At 41.4% G+C, this 18,865-nt stretch overlaps 1 long non-coding RNA gene across 2 annotated transcripts; it reads left to right on the top strand.

Annotated features, from left to right (window-relative positions):
• The first annotated feature begins 9,756 nt into the window (after positions 1-9,756).
• Positions 9,757-15,767, top strand: LOC107143318. Of its 2 annotated transcripts, none has more exons than XR_007344064.1 (5): positions 9,757-10,427; positions 11,047-11,174; positions 12,656-13,022; positions 13,451-13,552; positions 14,479-15,767. It is a non-coding gene; the product is annotated as an uncharacterized LOC107143318 (long non-coding RNA). The 2 variants fall into 2 exon arrangements; XR_007344063.1 differs by having other exon boundaries at positions 13,294-13,552.
• Positions 15,768-18,865: the final 3,098 nt, after the last annotated feature.

The following is an 18,865-nucleotide window of genomic DNA, read 5'->3' as shown; positions in this document are numbered from 1 at the left end:
TTTTTCTAGGAAGTGACATTTTTTATAAGATATGCTTATACAGGGGCATATAGATCTATCAAACAAAAAACCATAACTGTAGCATTTGATGAGAAAAGACTGGATATCAACCTTTCCATGAATAAGAAACTGGTTAAATAGATTGTGGCATAATCTGTATAATGGAATACTATGATGATACTACAAATTGTGGCATAATCTGTATAATGGAATATTACGATGATACTAAAAATGATAAATCTACACATGCTGATACGCAGTGATGGCTGAATTTTTTAAAAACCCTGTTTAGAATATATAAAGCAAATCAAGTGACTGTCTGCACTTATACTTACATAGGCATAGGGTTTCTGGAGGACTATGACAAGAAGCTATTTTACTGGTCAGAAGTCATACATTGATTGGAATAGAGAAGGTTTAGTATATTTGTATATTTCCAGAAATGGAAATTTCTGAAGAGGAATAAAAGGACTCTGAAGAGTCCCCTAGGGCTGAAAATTCCCCTGTATAAGCATATCTTATAAGAAATGTCACTTCCAAGGAAGGAGTGGCCCGTGAAGGGGTGCTCCCCAGGGTTGGATGCAGACCTCATGGAAACAGCACAGCCTCCCAGGTGGTGAAGGATTTTTCTGGGTTGTCCCAGGTCAGTGCTGATCAGTTGGCAATCTGGGAGTCACAGGCCAGCTTGGGCAGGCCAGAAACCCCATCACTGGGCATCCAGCAGGCTGAGGCTGAGGGCAAGAAAGCATTTCCTGGGAGGTGCTGACTTGGTGGGGAGGCCGCTGGGCCCTCACTGGACTGCTGGTGAACTGCCAGGGAGCTTCCTGAGGTCTGCCCTGGATCTGCTGCAGGGGAACCAGTCAGGGCACCCCAGACTGGTTCACCCTGCTGGGGTGAACTCTGACTTCAGTCCCTCCACCCCCCAACCCACAGCAGCCCAGGAGCAGGAGAGACAGATCACCAGAAAGAGCATCCTCTAGCTCCTCCATTCTCCCTCTACTGCCCTCTACTGGCAAAGCCCAACACTGTGTCCGCTGAAAAAGGCAAGAGGACTCTTATCACAAGCAGAGACTTGGAGGACGGATCTGGCCCCAAAAGGAAATAAATTCATACATGCCTCGGCTAATAATAATCATATCCATGGAGAACAACTGGTTGATGAGGTTCAGATGTGAGAGAGAAACTTACTTTCCTCTGTAAATCTCTGTGCTGTTTGATTTGAGGGAAGGACATTGGGAAATTTCCTTTATGAATGTAAGTCCACTTCGTGTTGCTATAATAGAATAGTACAGACAAGGTCATTTAAAAAGAAAATAAATTAATTTGGCTCATGGTTCTGGAGGCTGGGAATTCCAGAGGCACAGTGTTGGCATCTTTTTGGTGTCTTATGAGGGCCTTCTTGCTGTGACATTCCCTGGCAGAGGTGCAGGGGAGAGAGCATGAACCTGTGCTGCAGTCAGTGAGGACCCAACCTAATCCTCAAATGCAGATAGCATCGAACTTCACTGCAACACATCAATAGGTATCTGCAAAGACCAGGAGCATCCTTCTATAGGACCACACAGAAAAGCTTGGGTCCTGATGGTATTAGTATAGTTGCTTTTATTCTTTATGATATACATAAAGCAGCCTTGGAATAACAATACTAATATTACTGCTAATCATAAATCTAAGAAGTTTAGATTTTTGGTGACCTCTTTTCTCCTAAGAATATAAGGACACTAGCAACATGCAGTCTGGTATTGTGTTTGGTACAGAAGAGTTATCCAAGGGCTGGGGATGGAGCTCAGGGGTTTCACGTGTGCCTTGCTTGGTGGAGCTCTGGGTTTGATCCGTAGCACCCAAAACACAAAACAGCAAACGTGCAACTCAGTCACTTTTGCACACAGTTCTCTACACATCCTTGGTGACTATGATCCAAGGACAAAAGGGCTGCAAAGAAATCTTGTCATAATTCGATACACTTGTTCATTTCCTTTTATATTCAATTTTAAAGTTTACTTTTAAAGATATTTTATGACATATTTCTAATGAGTCACTTGGTTCGAAAGTCAAAGCAATATAAAAAGATAAATGTGAAGACTTGTTACTCTTGTCCTTTATTTTCACTCTGTTTCTACCCTCCTCCATAAGTAGGCATTTCCATTAGTCTTGGTTTTATCTTCTCTGTTACTTTCTTTCCCTTTTTTGGAAAAATAAGCAAATTACATATATACATATATGTAACGTGTATATGTATTTTTTTAAGAGAGAGAGAGAGAGAGAGAGAGAGAGAATTTTTTAACATTTATTTTTTAGTTTTCAATGGTCACATCTTTATTTTTATTTTTATGTGGTGCTGAGGATTGAACCCAGCGCCCCGCACATGCCAGGCGAGCGCGCTACCGCTTGAGCCACATCCCCAGCCCACGTGTATATGTTTATATACACATTTTAAAAATTTTCCTCTATTTTTCACACAATGTGCCATATATGTGTCTTGTTTAATTTTTGCTTTGTACTACAGCCTGGGAATCACTCAGCATCAGTTTTTATCCGTCTTTCTTCAGTTGTTTTTTTTTTTATGTCTTCATGGTTTCCATCATGTGGCAACACTGCCGTTTGATTCATTAGTGGTTGTTGGTGTTATTTCTGATATTTTATCTATGATAATAACAGTGAAAGTCTTTGTACAGGTAATCCTTATTTATTTATTTATTTATTTATTTTTTGTGGAGGTATATCTTCAATGTAATTTCCTGGAAGTGTTTTTTCTGGGCCAAAAGGTAAACAACGCCATCATAATAGTCGGCTATTGCCTAATTCTCTCCACTGAGGTTTGTACCGTTTTGCATTTCCATAAGTGTGTTTGTCAGTTCATGTTTCTCCAACAGCCTTACCAAGATGGTGTCATCAAGCTTTTGAATTATTGCCAGTCTGGTAGGTGAGAAATGATATCTCTATGTGGTTTTAACTAGCATTGCTCTTACTATGAGTAATGTTGAATGCTGTTTTACATGACTAAGGGCCCCCTGTGAATCTCTTTCAGTAATCTGTTTATGATTATGTCTATCGTCCTCCATCATGTAGATTTTTTTAGTTTTATTCTTTTTTCTTTTTTGTTTAGGGAATCTTTATATATTAAAGTGATCTGTTTTTTGTCTGCAGTATAAGTTGCAAATATTTTCCATTAGTTTTCATTGGTCTTTTGTCTTAGGACATTGTAGGCCTTGCTGAAAAAAAATGCCTTTATTTTTATGTTGTCAAGTTTATCAGGATTTTCTACTATTGCTTTAGGAGCCTTCTTTATAACTTTAAAAATCCTTTTAAACCCACTTACAAAGAATTCATTTGTATTTTCTTTTAGTACTTTTACTCCTTCCTTATTTTTACATTTAGACTGCTGATTCACTTAGAATTTGATCTGGAATATGGTATCATATAGCGATCTGATATATTTTTTCGAAATGGCTATACCATTTTGTTAAAATTAATATTTTCCTAGTGACCTTTAAACTTCCATATGTCAAAAATAAAATCAGATTGAGTTAGATGAATTTAAAGAGTTTATTGTGCATGCAGAAGAATGGTTCGCCAACCAAGAGACTTCGAACAGAGAAGCCGAGGTGGTGTATGCAGTGTGAAGGGGGACATGAGATCAGCAGTTATACACTAGCACTCTTTTTTAGGGAGTAGAGCCCTGTAACCTGATTTACCTATTGCTGGTTGGTCTAATTTCACAGAATCACACTGATGAAGACATAAAGCTCATGTCTTATGCAGAGATTAGTGTTGGAGGAAAATCAGGATGACTGAGTTGGGGTTATATGGTTATGGGCAGTTGCCCTTGGGACACATCTAATGGCAGCCTCCACTTTTATTTTTCTTCAACACTTACACACTTGAAGTGTCTCACCTCTTCCACTTGTCTGTCTACTCCTGCTACATAGTTTTAAATCCTATGCAAGTACTGCTTCTCCATTCCTCTTGAAAGTAATTTTATAGAGTGCAGTGTCCTTGGGACCTGGTGACTAATTGAATGTGGAGACTGAAAGGGTGGGAAATTGTGCAGGCTAATTCCTGGAATTCTTTCCTAGATGCCCTGAGTGGAAGGAGGCTATCTATTAAAAGGTGCCAGGGACAGAGTGTACGAAAGGATCAGCACCAGAGTGTGCCCTGGAGGAGGAAACCACATAGGATTAGAACAGTCCACAGGATGTGTATTGGTTTCTTATAGCTGCTGTAAGAAAGAACACAAAGTAGGAGGCTCAAAACAGCAATGATTTAGTGTCTCACAGTTTAGGAGATGAGAGGCCCAAATGCAAGGGGACTGGTGGCTTGGTTCTTGTGGAGGTCCTGAAAGGGGCTCTCTTCTGTGCCCATCTCCTGGCCTGGGTGGCTGCCAGCAATCCTCAGCATTCCTTGGTTGGAGCGCATCCCTCCCTCCCCTACTTTGGTTATCACATGGCCTTCATCTCTGTGTCTTCACTTGGCCTGCTTTTAAAAAATTGAGTTCTTAGCACATGCTGATTGCACAAAATGAATGGGTGTCATTGTGACATCTCAGTGCATGAATGGATTGTATCCATCCACCCTCTAACCACTCTTACCATCCCTCCCACCTCCTCTTCTTCTCCTTGCCCTGCCCTAAAAATTCCCCTTCTGCTTTCATGTCATCTTTCAGATTCTACAGATGAGGGAAAATACATGATATGAGTCTTTCTTATTTTGGGTCTTTTTGCTTAACATCATGACCTCTAGTTCCATCCATTTATCATCAAATAACATAATGTCATTTTTCTTTATGCCTGAATAATACAAATATAAATAAATATAAATACAAATATAAATACAAATATAAATCAGCTTTTTGGCTCCTGTGACTAAAAGATCTGACCAGAACAATCACAGAGGAGGAAAAGTTTATTTAGGGCTCATGGTTTCAGAAATCCATATACAGCCAGTTCCATCATGGTGGAAGTGTATGGCAGAGGGAAGCAGCTCACATGATAATCAGGAAGGAGAGAGAAAGAGAAAGAGAGAGAGAGAGAAAGAGAGAGAGAGAGAGAGAGAGAGAGAGAGAGAGGCTGACTCCACTTTCCAGATACAAATATACACCTCAAAGGCACACCCACAATGGCCCACATCCTCTAGCCACACCCTACCTGCCTTCAATCACCACTCAATTAATCCCATCAGGTGATTAATTCACTAATTGGGTTAAAGTTCCTACAACCCAATCCTTTCCTCTCTGAACTCTCTTGCACTGTTTCACACATGAGTTTTCAGGGACACTTCACATTCAAACCATAGCAATACTCCATTATGTGTATAGACCACATTTTCTTGAACCATTCATCTACTGATGGACATATAGGCTGCTTCCATAACTTGGCTATTGTGAGTAGTGTCATGATAAATGTGCTATGTAGGTACCTCTATAGTATATCCACAGATTCCTCTGAGGACAAACCCAGGAGAAGTGTAGCTGAATCATTTTATTTTTAGCTTTTTGAGGAAACTTCATATTGTTTTCCACAGTGGTTGCCCTAAGTTGCATTCCCAACAGTGTATGAGGGTACCTTTTTCTCCACATCTTCACCAGCATTTGTTATTTTTTATTTTCTTGGTAAGAGGCATACTGACTGAGGTGAGATGAAAACTCAATGGTTTTGATTTGCATTTCCCTGATGGTTAAAGATGTTGAACATTTTTTTTCATGCATTTATGGGCCATTTGTACTACTTCCTTTGAAAAGTGTTTGTTCAGGTCATTTTGCCCATGTTTGATTGGATTAATTGGGGGTTAATTTTTTCAAGTTCTCTATATATTCTGGATATTAATCCTCTGTCAGATGAATGGCAGGAAAGATTTCCTTCCATTCTGTAAACTGTCTCTCTATTCTGTAGATTATTTTCTTGCTATGCAGAAGCTTTTTAGTTTACTATAACCCCATTTGTTGTCTCCTGTTATTAATTCCTATGCACTTGGAGTCCTACTCACAAAATCATGGACAATACCAATGTCTTGAAGGGTTTCCCCATGTTTTCCTCTAGTAGTTTCAGCTTCAGGTCTTATAGTAAGGTTTTTCATCCATTTTGAGTTGACTTTTGTATAGGGTGAGAGATAAAGGTCCAATTTCAATCTTCTATAGATGGATGTCCAGTTTTCCCAGCACCATTTGTTAAAGAGGCTGTTTTTTCTCCAACAAAATTTTTTGGTTCCTTTGTTGAGAATCCAGTGGCTTTCAATTAATGAGTTTATTCTTGGGTCTCCTATTCTATTCTATTGTTCTTCATTCTATTTTATGCCAATACCATGGTATGTTGTTACGGTGGCTCTATAGGATATTTTGAAGTCAAGTATTTTGATGCCTCCTGCATTATTCTTTTTGTTCAGGATTGCTTTGGCTCTTCAGGGTCTTTTGTGCTTCCATATGAATTGTGGAATTGTTTTTTAGTTCTGTAAAGAATGTCATTGGTATTTTGATGGGGACTGCATTGAATCTGTAGGTCACTGTCAGCAGCATGGCCATCTTAACTATGTTAACTCTCCCAATCCAGGAACAGAGAAAGCTTTTCCATCTTACAGTGTCTTCTTCAGTTTCTCCCTCCAGGATATTAAAATTTTCATTGTATAAGTCTTCCACTTCATTGGTTAGGTTTATTCTGAGGTATCCAATTTTCTTTTGAGGCTACTGGGAATGGGATGGCTTTTCCAATTTCTCTTTCTCTGACTTAATTATTGGTGTTTAGGAAAGCTACCAATTTTTGTATGTTAATTTTGTTTCCTGCTACTTTTATAAGTTTGCTTATCAATTCTTAAAGATTTTCGGTGGAATTTTTAGGGATTTCTAGGCACAGAATCATGGCGTCTGCAAACAGAGATAATTAGGCTTCCTTCTTGCCTAGTCATATCCTTTTTTAATTTCCGTCCCTTATCTGTTAGTTCTGGCTAAAGTTCTCAGTATTACACTGAATAAGAGTGGTGAGAGGGGACACCATTGTCTTTATAGAAATTGTTATCAGTTTCCCCCTCATTTAGTATGATATTGGTTATGGGTTTCTGGTATAGAGCCTTTGTTATGTTGAGATACAATCCTTCAATACCTCATTTATTCAGGGTTTTTTTTTTCCCCATGAAGGCCTGTGAGCTTTATCAAAGGCTTTTTCTGCATCGGTTGAGATGATCATGTGATTTTTATCCTTGATTTTGTTTCTGTGATGGTAGAACATTTGTCGATTTGCATATTCACATGGTCTTCTTATAAGTACAGCATTCATTGAATTTAGGGCCTGTGTTTGGCAGCTTTTTGTCACTGTGACAAAATACCTTGGGAAAATCAACTTTGGAGAAAAGATTTATTTTGACTCAGTTTTACAGGTCCCAGTCCATGGCCAGCTGGCTCTACTGCCTTGAACCTGAGGTGAGGCATAAGATCATGGCACAAGGACATTGGAGAAGGGATGCTGCTCAGCTCTTGGCCACCAGAAAGGAGAGAGGGATGGAGAGAGATGGAGAGCGAGAGGAAGGGGATGGGGACAAGACACACTCTTCAAGGCACTGCCCCAGAGGCCTTCCTCCAACGAGGCTCCACCTCTTTGTAGTTTCTACCTCTTCCCCAAAATGCCATCAGATTCTTAGTCCATCAATGGATTAATCCACTGATGAGGTCAGAGCCCTCCCTCATGATCCAGCCGTTTTCCCATGGCTCCACCTCTGGACATTGCTGGGTTGGGGACCAATCCTTCAACACAGGAGTCTCTGGGAGACATTCTGGATCCAACCCATAATAGGGCCCACTCTCATCCATCAAACTAATCATCTTAGCTATGCATATCTGGGAGGTCCTGTTTAGTAAGTAAGCTCACATTCAGAGGTTCTAGTTAGATGTCAATTTGGGGGACACTCTTCAAACTATTGTAAGATAGGAAAGAATCTAGTGGGGGGAAAGTTGTCTCCAAATGGGAGACATCTACAAGGGTCACCAGGTCCAGGTCAGGAGCCTGATGGAGAATTGTCCCACCACTGTTCATGCCCCCACCCCTCACCAGTTCCTTTCAGCTGCCCAGATAGCAGAGCATGTCCCAACCTGTCCTTGTTGCTCTTTGGGGAGCATCTGTTCTTCAATTCTCATTTTGGAGCCCGCAAGGGTGCTTCACATCTACTTCAGAAAGAAGTGAATCCAGAGTCTCTGGCCAGGCTTGCTATGTAACAGGTTCCTAACATTTGTTCAATGAATGAATGTATTTTCAGGTAAAGGACACTATGCAGCTATATTATTTTATAAGTTGTTTTTTCTGTTGTCACCATTTTTTTTTCTTCTTAATAAACCAATCAGTTTACTTCCTGGGCCCTTCCTGCACACATGACAATATTTGAAGTTCTGTTCTCAGCCCCCTGGAGTATGCACTCTCAAATTCGGTATTTCAGTGTCAAGGTCTCACCACTAAGATGTATGTGAAAGTTAACTTGCCCTCCCCTAGTCTGGCCTTTCTCATGCATCTTGGAGTAAATTACAGGTGACATAATGAGTGCTGAGTTAGAAAGTTTAATTTGTTTAGCATTGACATGGTATTACTATGTTCCAGCTTCTTTCTTAAGCATCCTACTGATATGAACTCATTTAGGCCTCACATGAACTTTGTGAAGTAGGTACTATTATTACCCCATTTGATGGGAAGGGAAACTGAAGCACAGAGAGATTAAATCGATTGGCTGAAATCACAGGCCTGGTTGAGTTAGCTGGGACCCACACTTGGCCATGCGATTCTGGGTGGGGTATGGGCGTGGGGATGCCTCTCAACACACCTTTCATGGAATGCACTGGCCCTTTCCAAGCCTTCTTCTGCCATGGGAGATGAAGAGATCAGCCTGCCTGCCTGTTCATGGTACCCCACTGCGTGCTCCACAGGTGCCCTGAGCTGTTCCCAGCACAACATTCTACCCATCATTCAGTTCAAACTCAGAAAATCACAGCAAAAGGACTCTATCTGAGCTCTTGGGAATTGCAGTGCTGGAAACAGGTTCAGATAGCTCTGAATCAGGGTCCCCAAGAATGCAGAAGACGCGGGTGCATGTTAGGTTAGTTGCACAGAGCAGCGAAGCTTCCTTGTGAGAAATGTGTATTGAATGGAGAAGGAACATTGCAATCTGCCAGGAGTTATGTGACCGTGAGAAGGCAGAGAAGAGAATGTATATTAGTTAAAAAACACCCATAAACATGAGTCTGATGACCTCTTGCGTGCATCTCGAGTCTCTGGGCACAGAGTGTCTGTTCCAGCGGCAGCAGTCACAGGGTCACCAAAGTTCACCCTCCCAGGAAGCAGCTGGAATCATGTGTAAGTCCTTCTCCCTGAGTGGCCTCCTGGCCTCATGTCGAAAGTCTCTCTCATTGTGTTGGAATCCTAGTTTCCCCACCATGTTCACAGTGCACAACTCTATATCTCACTCAATGACATCACACCAGTCCAGATCAGAGCAGGAAAGCATTCCCTAAAGTCACCATGATGCAGAAGGGCATACTTCTGCTTAAAATAGTGACCACTCCCTTTACATCACTAACCAGAACTCTTAATTTAAATCCTGGCAACTTTTCCTCTTTCTCAATAAAATTGCATGGACCCTTGTGCTTTTTATTTATTTAACAAAAACTCATTACAACAGGGCAAAGGGGAGGGAGGGGAAGGGAGGGGGCAGGGGGATGGGAAGAGGGTGGAATGAGATGGACATCATTCCCTAGATACATGTATGAAGACATGAATGGTGTGACTCTACTTTGTGTACAGCCGGAGACATGAAAAATTGTGCCCCATTTGTGTCCTATGAATCAAAATGCACCTGCTGTCATGTCTAACAAATTAGAACAAATAAATTATTTATTTTATAAAAACTCATTACAGCACTTGTTTTTCCACAACTGAGGAGTCATTGTGCCCCGTAGACCCAGCCCTAGATGGGTACTTTCCTAGGGCTTGTCATGATAGTCATTGATTAGGACAGATAATAGGGTACTGCAGTACTGTTTTTGTGATAACTTGTATTCCAAGTTGTTTTAAGAATGTGATAGGGTTTATATATCTGAGTCATCGTGGTTTTGCAATAAGGTGGTGGAAAAACTAACAGCAGTCAGCAGAAACTGTAATTCACAGAACAGCAGTTTCTACAGATTCAAAAGCATCACGTCTCTTCTCCACTGGGCATTTGGTTCCGTCGGTAGGTTATGGTTTACAAAGTGCTTTGCCAACACAACCTCACTGAAGGAACAACCCTGCAGGTACACAGGAAGGTCCTTCTCATCTCCAAGGACACATGCAACAAAGCCCAGATGGAAGGGGCCGCCGACTTGCCCACAGCTTCTTGGTGGATGAGGGCACAGCAGCCTCTGCAGTCTACTCTCACTCCAGCTCTCCAGGGACCTCACAGCTGCTGGCCAAGGAACAGGACTGGTACTGAAATGGACTAGGGGTATTTCGGGGGGCTGGAAGTATGATTTTTAGCACTGATTGGTGGAGGTGACGCCCTTCTCTCAGTGGTAGTTTCTAAGAAACTTCTAGCTCATGTAGGTGTAGGAGGGGAAGTCTTTATCAGCGACTTCTTCAGTCACCTGTGGTCCAAGCACATTTCTGCCCACCCTCCATAGTTGGCAAGTCCCAACCCCGGCTGCACACTAGTTCCTGATTAAAAATCCTGATGCTTGAGGTATACTCCAGGGCCTGGCACTTGCTAGGCAAGCACTCTACCTCTGAGCTACCCCTCAGCCCCTGGATTCATCATTTTAAAACTAGGCAGCTGAGTCAAACAGGCAGCCAGGGTTAAGATCCAGAGAATTAGAGAAGTACCACAAATCTCATCTGTTCGAAGCCCACAGCCTTTTATTAAAGGGGCCAACTCCTGATTTGAAACATAACAAAAATGCATTCGAGGTCAGATTGATCTACAAATTTGGGGCTCATTATGATTGTTACAATAAAATTCAACTTACAAAGATTTCTTCCCAGCACTGTACTTTGCCAGCGTTTTCTAACTTAAACCTCCCTTAGGATAGATATTCTTTCCAACTCGCAGGTAAGGAAGCCAAGATACCAGAGCGATGCCCAAGATCACACACAGATACGTGACGGAACTGGGATTCAAAACCAAGTGGCCTTGACTCTAACACCTGACACCAAATTCCTGAGCAAACTGCCTTCTCAGTGAGTTGCTGATTTCATGTTTGGTTGTTGGTATCCGTGCTTTTATGCCTCTCAGACTCAAGGGTGGCAACAGACATTGGCTCAAGTCTTCCTCCTCTCTGCTCTTAAAAATATCCTGTGGTTTTCTATCTGTTCAAGGAGCCTCCTGAGTAGAGAAGCTGGCTCTGCTGTCTACACAGTACCTTCCATACCCAGAAAAATGCCTGACATCAGTGGAGCTCACTCTAAGCCAAAAGAGCTACTAATTTACACGGTGTTACTCTGATGTATTAATAAATGCTTCCAGAAACTGATTCTGTGGTGATCACCTAGGAATAGAACATTTCAACAACTAGACCTCCCCAGTGAGTGGCAGGCCAAACTTTCCCAGGAGATCCTAAAATAATTAAACAGTTCCATTAAAAAATTGTAGACATTTGAGCTGGAATTTAGAGAAAAATGTTAGGGCCATAGAGTAGTCCTGTTTGAAATTCAAAATGTGGGTCCTCCCTCTTCCTTTTCTTCTTTTCAGAAAACAGGTTGGCATCCCAGGCAGTGAAGGAGGAAATGAAGCCAAACTCAGGGTCAGTGGCCGGGAGCAGTGCTCCAGACCTCCCACAAGCCTGCAAAAGATGATATTACGTAGTTGCAAATTTTCAGAAATAAAATTGATTTTTAACATTTATTTTAGAATTTATGACTGGTCCAGAGCTTCTCTAGGCCACACGGTGTCGCTGTTGAGGACCTGTTGGTTCATGGTAAAATCCTCTGCTCTGAGCAGCCTGGAGTCAAGGGGTCCTTCATGACATACAGGGGCTTCCCTCTCAGCTCTGTCAGGTGCTCCAACATGGCAGCCCTTTCAACCTAGCTCTTTCAGTCTTTCGCACCTGCAGCTGGCCCCAGAAGCTCTGGGTTGCAATGGATTCTCCTTTTTACAGAACTCCCTCCCATCCTCTTGTGATGACCAAGGGCTGGTAGCAGTGTCGTTTCCACATCCACTCCCCAGCTCTCAAAACTCCAAGGGTCTTCTTAATACCGCCTCCCTCTAGACAATCTAGGACCACCTTTTGTCCTTGTATTCTCTGGTTTGACTGATTTGTATCCTCTTAAGGAAAAACTTCACACACTGGTCCATGAAGGCTTTTTCTATACTGGCCTATGAGGAAAAGTGACTTAGCACCTCTCCCACTAAAAAGTGAAGAGTTATAAGTTCTTGTCTCATGGAAGGCTAAGATAAAATAATGCTGAATATCTTTTCATTCTATCATTTTTATTTTTCAGCGAAGTTATAGATCTGTAATATAGTATTTTTGAGATTGTAAATACATCCAATCCCCTTTGGAGTATTTTATCCTTCCATTTACCCTACCCAGGCCCTGCCTATGTTTTCACCATCCTCTGTGTAAATGTCTGGTCTAATGCCATGTGCACTGGGAAGGGAGTGAACTTGACCCAGCCAGGGGTAGACCAGGGCCCTCATTCTTGTCTGTGCTCTTTTGTAGAGTGATCCTGCATCTTCATTTCTAGGAATACCACCAGGCTGGGAAGGCCACAGCATTGCCCAGAGGCTGGATGGGAACTGGTAATGAGTGGAGTGGGTGTGGTCAACGCAGCCCCTCAGCGTCCGCTCTGGTTTTCTGCATTCTAACTTGGAACACACATGCTTCTGACCAAGGACCACTTAATTCAAACTGCAGCTGGAACCACTGTATTCTGCTCCCTATTTCCCACGTCCCCCTCTCTCCATCTCAGGAAGAAAGTATTCCCACAGAGTATACTCACAGTGACCATGTATTACAGCTTAAGCTGCCTGAGATTCAGTTTTTCTTTCCTTTTCAGAACTACCCTCCAGCATTTCACGTGATTCTGGTGAGTTTGCCAATAGTGGTGGCCTGTCCCTGCTTCCCACTGGATTAGAGACATGTCTCATGCCTGGATAGTCAAAATATCCCCACTCCAGGGCTGTAGTGAGTTGGTCTTGTGATCTGTGTCAGTGCATATGTGCTGCTGTAACAATCCCAGAGCAGATAATTTATAGACTATAGAAACTGATTTCTTTCAGTATGGGGTCTGGAAAGTTAAAGATCAGGGTTCTAGAATTTTGTGTCTGATGAGGGTCTTCTTGCTTCACTCTCAACAGGCAGAAGGGCAAAACATGGCCTAAGCTTTCTTTCAAAAGAGACACTAGGGCCCTGAGATTCTCCATCTGTATATAAGCCAGACTGCATCTGGCACCAGCCATGCGAAAGAGTCAAACACAAAAGATTCTCTTCAACATCCTTCCACTTTGATTCCAGAGGCCACCCGAGCTGTGCTGCCTCAGAGGTTGGCGCTGATGAGTTTGATGGCAATACAAACCCAAGCACGGACACACTTTCTTCTAGCTGCATCCATATCAGGTAAAAAGGAACGTTCCATAAATGGGAAAGAAACCAACGTTTGCTTCTTATGTTCTTTGTGTCACTGTGTGTGTTGATGCTGTAAATAGCCAGGCTCCAGGCATGGTGGCCTCCTGTGGAGTCCCCTCTTACCTTGCAGCAGGGTTAGTCTGTGTGATAACAGAAGACTGTAGAATGAAGGATGGGTGACCTCCAGGGTGGTGTAAAAGACAGCAGCTTCCATCTTGGGCTGTCTCTCGGCTCCTCTCCCTCCACTCCAGGAGAGGCCGAGGGCCTTGTGAGAAGCCCTGCAGAGAGGCTCACAGTGTCCAGAGCTGGGGTGTCTTATCAACAATCATGCTAGTGATCTGGCAAGTAGATTCCAACCCAACTTCATCCAGCTTCAGCAGACCCAGTTGATACCTCTTGAGAGACCCTCAGCCAGAACCTAAACTGCTCCTAGATTTCCTACCCACCCAAACTGTGAAGTGAAAAATCAGGTTGCTGCTGGCTGTGGTATAATTCCAATGACTTAGGAGGCTGAAGCAGGAGGTCACAAATTCGAGGCCAGCCTTAGCAATTTAGTGAAACTCTGTCTCAAAAAATAAAAAGACTGGGGACTGTCCCTCTAAAGTAAAGAACCTCTGATTTAAACAAACAAACAAACAAACAAACACTTGCCACATTACAATGAATACACATACTTTTCCAATGTCACCCTCAACAACTTTGAGTGATAATATTGCTCTATTTCCTCAAATCTAAGATGCCTCCATTTCAACATACCCATTTATTTTAGGAATCACTTAAAAAGGAAAGAAAAATGCTGCCAACTGAACCATGACCTGCCTTCAATTTTAAGATGTACTCTAATTTCAGGTACATCACAGGGCAACAATAACACACATCTTAGGAGAGATGAGACGTACTTCTGCATTTTGTTACAGGGTCTTCTTCTGTGCTGAGGAAATGAAGTTTTCTTCTTCAGTGCCACTGTTCTGCTTGGTGTGGATTCCGAAGACATCTGGGTCTTGTTTTGCATAGAGAGGACTCGTGTCCAGATGGCCAGATACAACTTTCTGACTACAACTGGACTCCGAATAAATCTTGAACTTAACTATAAATACAAACAGGAAATTGTTTGAAGACACAAATTCTTGGAATTCTCACTTTGCTGAAAGGAGGCCGCCTTCTGAATTCATCACCAGCACTGGGTTCTACATTTCCCCCTTCTTCAATGCTGATTTACTTCGCATTTGGCTCCTGAAAACCAGCCCCAGGCTCTCAGTCTCTGCTTAGCTGACAGTCACCGTGTCTGCTCTGGGCTGGACCGTGTCGCTCCCACCAGACAAATGAGAGAAGAGAGACTGAAAGATAGTAGGAAAACCCACTTCAAGGTAATGAAACAAGACCAAGGAAAAGGCTGAGTCCCACCTGGCCACTTTCACCAGAACCTTGGGCCTTCTGTGAGGAGCGGTGGTGGGGCCTGGCCCAGTCCCTAGAGGACTGTGACAGCAAAGAAGACAGCCAAGTCCTCTGAGAATTTTCAGAGGCCTCTAAAGGTGCCTTTCCATGAATAACATACTGTCTTTCAACTGGGAACACTGAGTGTTTTGTAAATATTATCTCATTAGTCCTCATAACACCAGCCATTTTCAAACAAATGAGTTAATGTTTGCAGAAAGTCCTTGAGATCTAAAGATTGTACACACGGTATGAACTTACAGCATTGTCCTGAAGCCTCAGCAGCTGTCACAGAGTTGGTCTGTGACAACATCAGACCTTCCATGTCATGAAGGTGGAGGCAGGAAGCCCAGAGACAGGTGTGACGAAGGCATCATTGGTTCTGAGAGTGAGTGGATCTGCAAAGCAGAGGTGCCCAAGGGGATTCCATGGGCATCTCTGATCTATTACTGATGCCTGTCTGGCAGGTGGAGGAGAGAAGCATCCCACGGCCTTATCCAGCTCCCTGGGGAGGAGTTCTGGGAGTGAGGAGTGATGTTTCCCTTGGGTGCAGGACTGCAGGATTAGAAGTACCCACCGTAGGAAGTTACCCTTCCTGAGATTAGCACTTCTCAGTGTGGGTTGTGTGTCTGAATCATCAGAAGAGTTGGCGAGGATGTGGGGAAAAGGCACACTCATACATTGCTGGTGAGACTGCAAATTGGTACAGCCGATATGGAAAGCAGTATGGAGATTTCTTGGAAAATTGGGAATGGAACCACCATTTGACCCAGCTATCCCACTCCTCGGTCTATACCCAAAGGACTTAAAAACAGCATACTACAGGGACACAGCCATATCAATGTTTATAGCAACACAATTCACAATAGCTAAACTGTGGAACCAACCTACATGCCCTTCAATAGATGAATGGATTAAAAAATGTGGCATATATACACAATGGAATATTACTCAGCAATAAAAGAGAATAAAATCATGGCATTTTCAGGTAAATGGATGGAGTTAGAGAAGATAATGCTAAGCGAGTTTAGCCAATCTCAAAAAACCAAATGCCGAGTGTTTTCTCTGATATAAGGAGGCTGATTCATAGTGGGATAGGGAGAGGGAGCATGGGAGGAATAGAAGAACTCTAGATAGGGCAGAGGGATTGGAGGAGAAGGGAGGGGGCATGGGGTTAGAAATGATGGTGGAATGTGATGGTCATTATTATTCAAAGTACGTATATGAAGACATGAATTGGTGTGAATATACTTTGTATACAACCAGAAATATGAAAAATTGTGCTCTATATGTGTAATAAGAACTGCAATGCACTCAGCTATCATATATAAACAAAAAATAAATAAATTAAAAAAAACACTGCTAGAGAGCAGAAAAACTGGATCAGAATTTCAGTGAATGGGGCCTTGCCATCTATATAGTTTTGAAAATGGCCAGGTGATTTTCATTGGCAATTCTACTCTAACTCTAATTGCAATTTAATTGGTAATTTTACATTAACTCTAATTGAGATCCATGGCTGTCTAGGGCTATAGTTCTCAGCCTTGACTGTAATTGGGATTTCATGGGGGTATATTAAGTGTATATTAAGCTGATGATATCTAGTTCACACCCCATATATCCTGATTTAATTGATCTTGGGCATAGTCAAGGCATTGCAATTTTTTTTTTCTCTGATAGAGTCTTGCTGTGTTGCCCAGCCTGGTCTCAAACTCATTCAAACAGTCCTCCTGCCTAGGCCTCCCAAGCAACTGTAACTACAATACGTGACACTGTGCCAACTTTGGCATTGGGAATTTTGAAAGCTACAGGGTGGGTTTCTAAATAGAAACTTTATTTTTTAGAACATTTTTAGGCTTACAATAAAATTGAAAAGAAAGCACAGAGAGTTCAGTTCACATACACTTCCTGTCCCCACATACACAGCCTCTCCCACTGTCTACTGGAAAACTTGCAAATATGTGGAAATTAAATAGCACACTTCTGAATAAACCAAAAGGGAATTTTTTTTTAAATCCTAGGACAAAAAGTGGAAATGCAGTGTATTCCAAGAACTAGAGAATGCAGTAAAAGCAGTTCTAAGGGCGATATTAAGAAAGGCCAAAATGAAGAAAAAAATTTTAAGTTAAATCTAACTTTACACTTAAGGAAATAGAAAAACAACAAACCAAGCCCAAAATTGCAGAGGGAAGGAAATAAAGATTAGAACAGAAACAAATAAGAAAACTAAAAATACAATTGAAAAGATCTATGAAACTAAGAGTTGATTTTTGAAAAAAAAAATTACAATTGATAAAGCTTTAACTAGACTAACCATGAAAAGAGAGAGGAAAAAGAAAGGATAAATGAAGGAGGAGAAATTATGACATTACAAATGATACTACAGAAACATAAATAATTATAAGAAATGATTATGAATACCAAAAAATTGAATAATCTAGAAAAAAACCCAGATCATTTTCTAGAAACACACAACCTACCAAGATTGAATCTTGAAGAAATAGAAAATCTAGCTGGGTGCAGTGGTGCACCCCTCTAATCCCAGCTAATTGGGAGACTGAGGAAGGAGGATCACAAGTTGGAGGCCAGTCTGGGCAACTTAGCAAAACCTTGTCTCAAAACAAAAACTAAAAAGTTCAGTGGTACAGCACTTGTCTAGAAAGTTCAGGGCCATTGGGTTTGATATCCAGTTCTGCAAATAAATAAATGAATGAATGAATAGGCAAGAAAGGAAAAAATAGAAAATCAAAACAGAGCATTAATGAGTAAGTAGATTGAATCAGTAATTAAAAACCCTCCTCCAAAAAAAAACCCAGAACCTGATGGCTTCGCAGATGAAGTCTACCAAGCATTTAAAGAACTCACGTCAATACTCCTCAAACTCTTCCAAAAATTTTAAGAAGAAGAAATACCACCAAACTCATATATTATGAGGCCAGCACTACCTTCATACTAAAGCCAGATATAGACACTGCAAGTAAAAAAAAATATTATAAACCAAATCTACCCCCAAAATAAATGCAAAAGTCCTCGACCAAATAACGGCACATAAGAAGGATCATACATCCTGATTAAGTGGGATATATACCTGGATTGCATGTATGATTCAACATATGCCAATCAGCAAATGTTAACAGAACAAAAGATAAAAACCTTGAGATGACCTCAATAGAGGCAGAAAAAGCATTTGACAAAATTCAATGTTCTTTCATTGAATTAAAAACTCTCCACAGATCATATAGAGAAGGTATTTCAAGATGATAAAAGTCATATATGACAAGTTTACATACTCAATGATGAACTTTTTCTCTAAAACCAGAAATAAGACAAGGCTGCTCACTCATGTCATTTCCATTCAACAAAGTGCTGGAAATCCTAGTTGGTACATTTAGGCAAAAATAAGAAATGGAAGGCACTCAAGCAGGGAAGAAAGAAGGTAAATCCCTTTTGCAGACGATGAGAACTTATATACAAACCCAAATACTCCACCATAAAATTAGTAGAACTAATACACAGATTCAGTAAAGTTCCAAGACGTAAATCGACATATAAAAATCAGTTGCATTTCTAACCACAAATTATTGGAAAAAGAAATGGATCATTCCATGTATAAGAGCATCAAAAAGCACAAAATACTTAGGAATGAATTTATCCAAAGACGTGGAAGAGATAGTTATTGGGAACAGTGCTGCAGTGAGCATAGAGATGCAGACACCTCTTTGAGATTTCATTTCCTTTGAGTAAATACCCATAAACAGGATGTTGGATCATATGATAGTTCTACTTTTAATTTTTTGAGGAACCTCCACACTATTTTCCATAATGGCTACACCAATTTACATCCCCCCTGGCAGTGTATATGGGCTTTCT

Source organism: Marmota marmota, unplaced genomic scaffold, assembly GCF_001458135.2.
Source record: "Marmota marmota marmota unplaced genomic scaffold, marMar, whole genome shotgun sequence".
NCBI lineage: Eukaryota > Metazoa > Chordata > Mammalia > Rodentia > Sciuridae > Marmota > Marmota marmota.
Note: the sequence above shows the minus strand (reverse complement) of the source record. Positions and strands in the feature narration are given on the sequence as shown.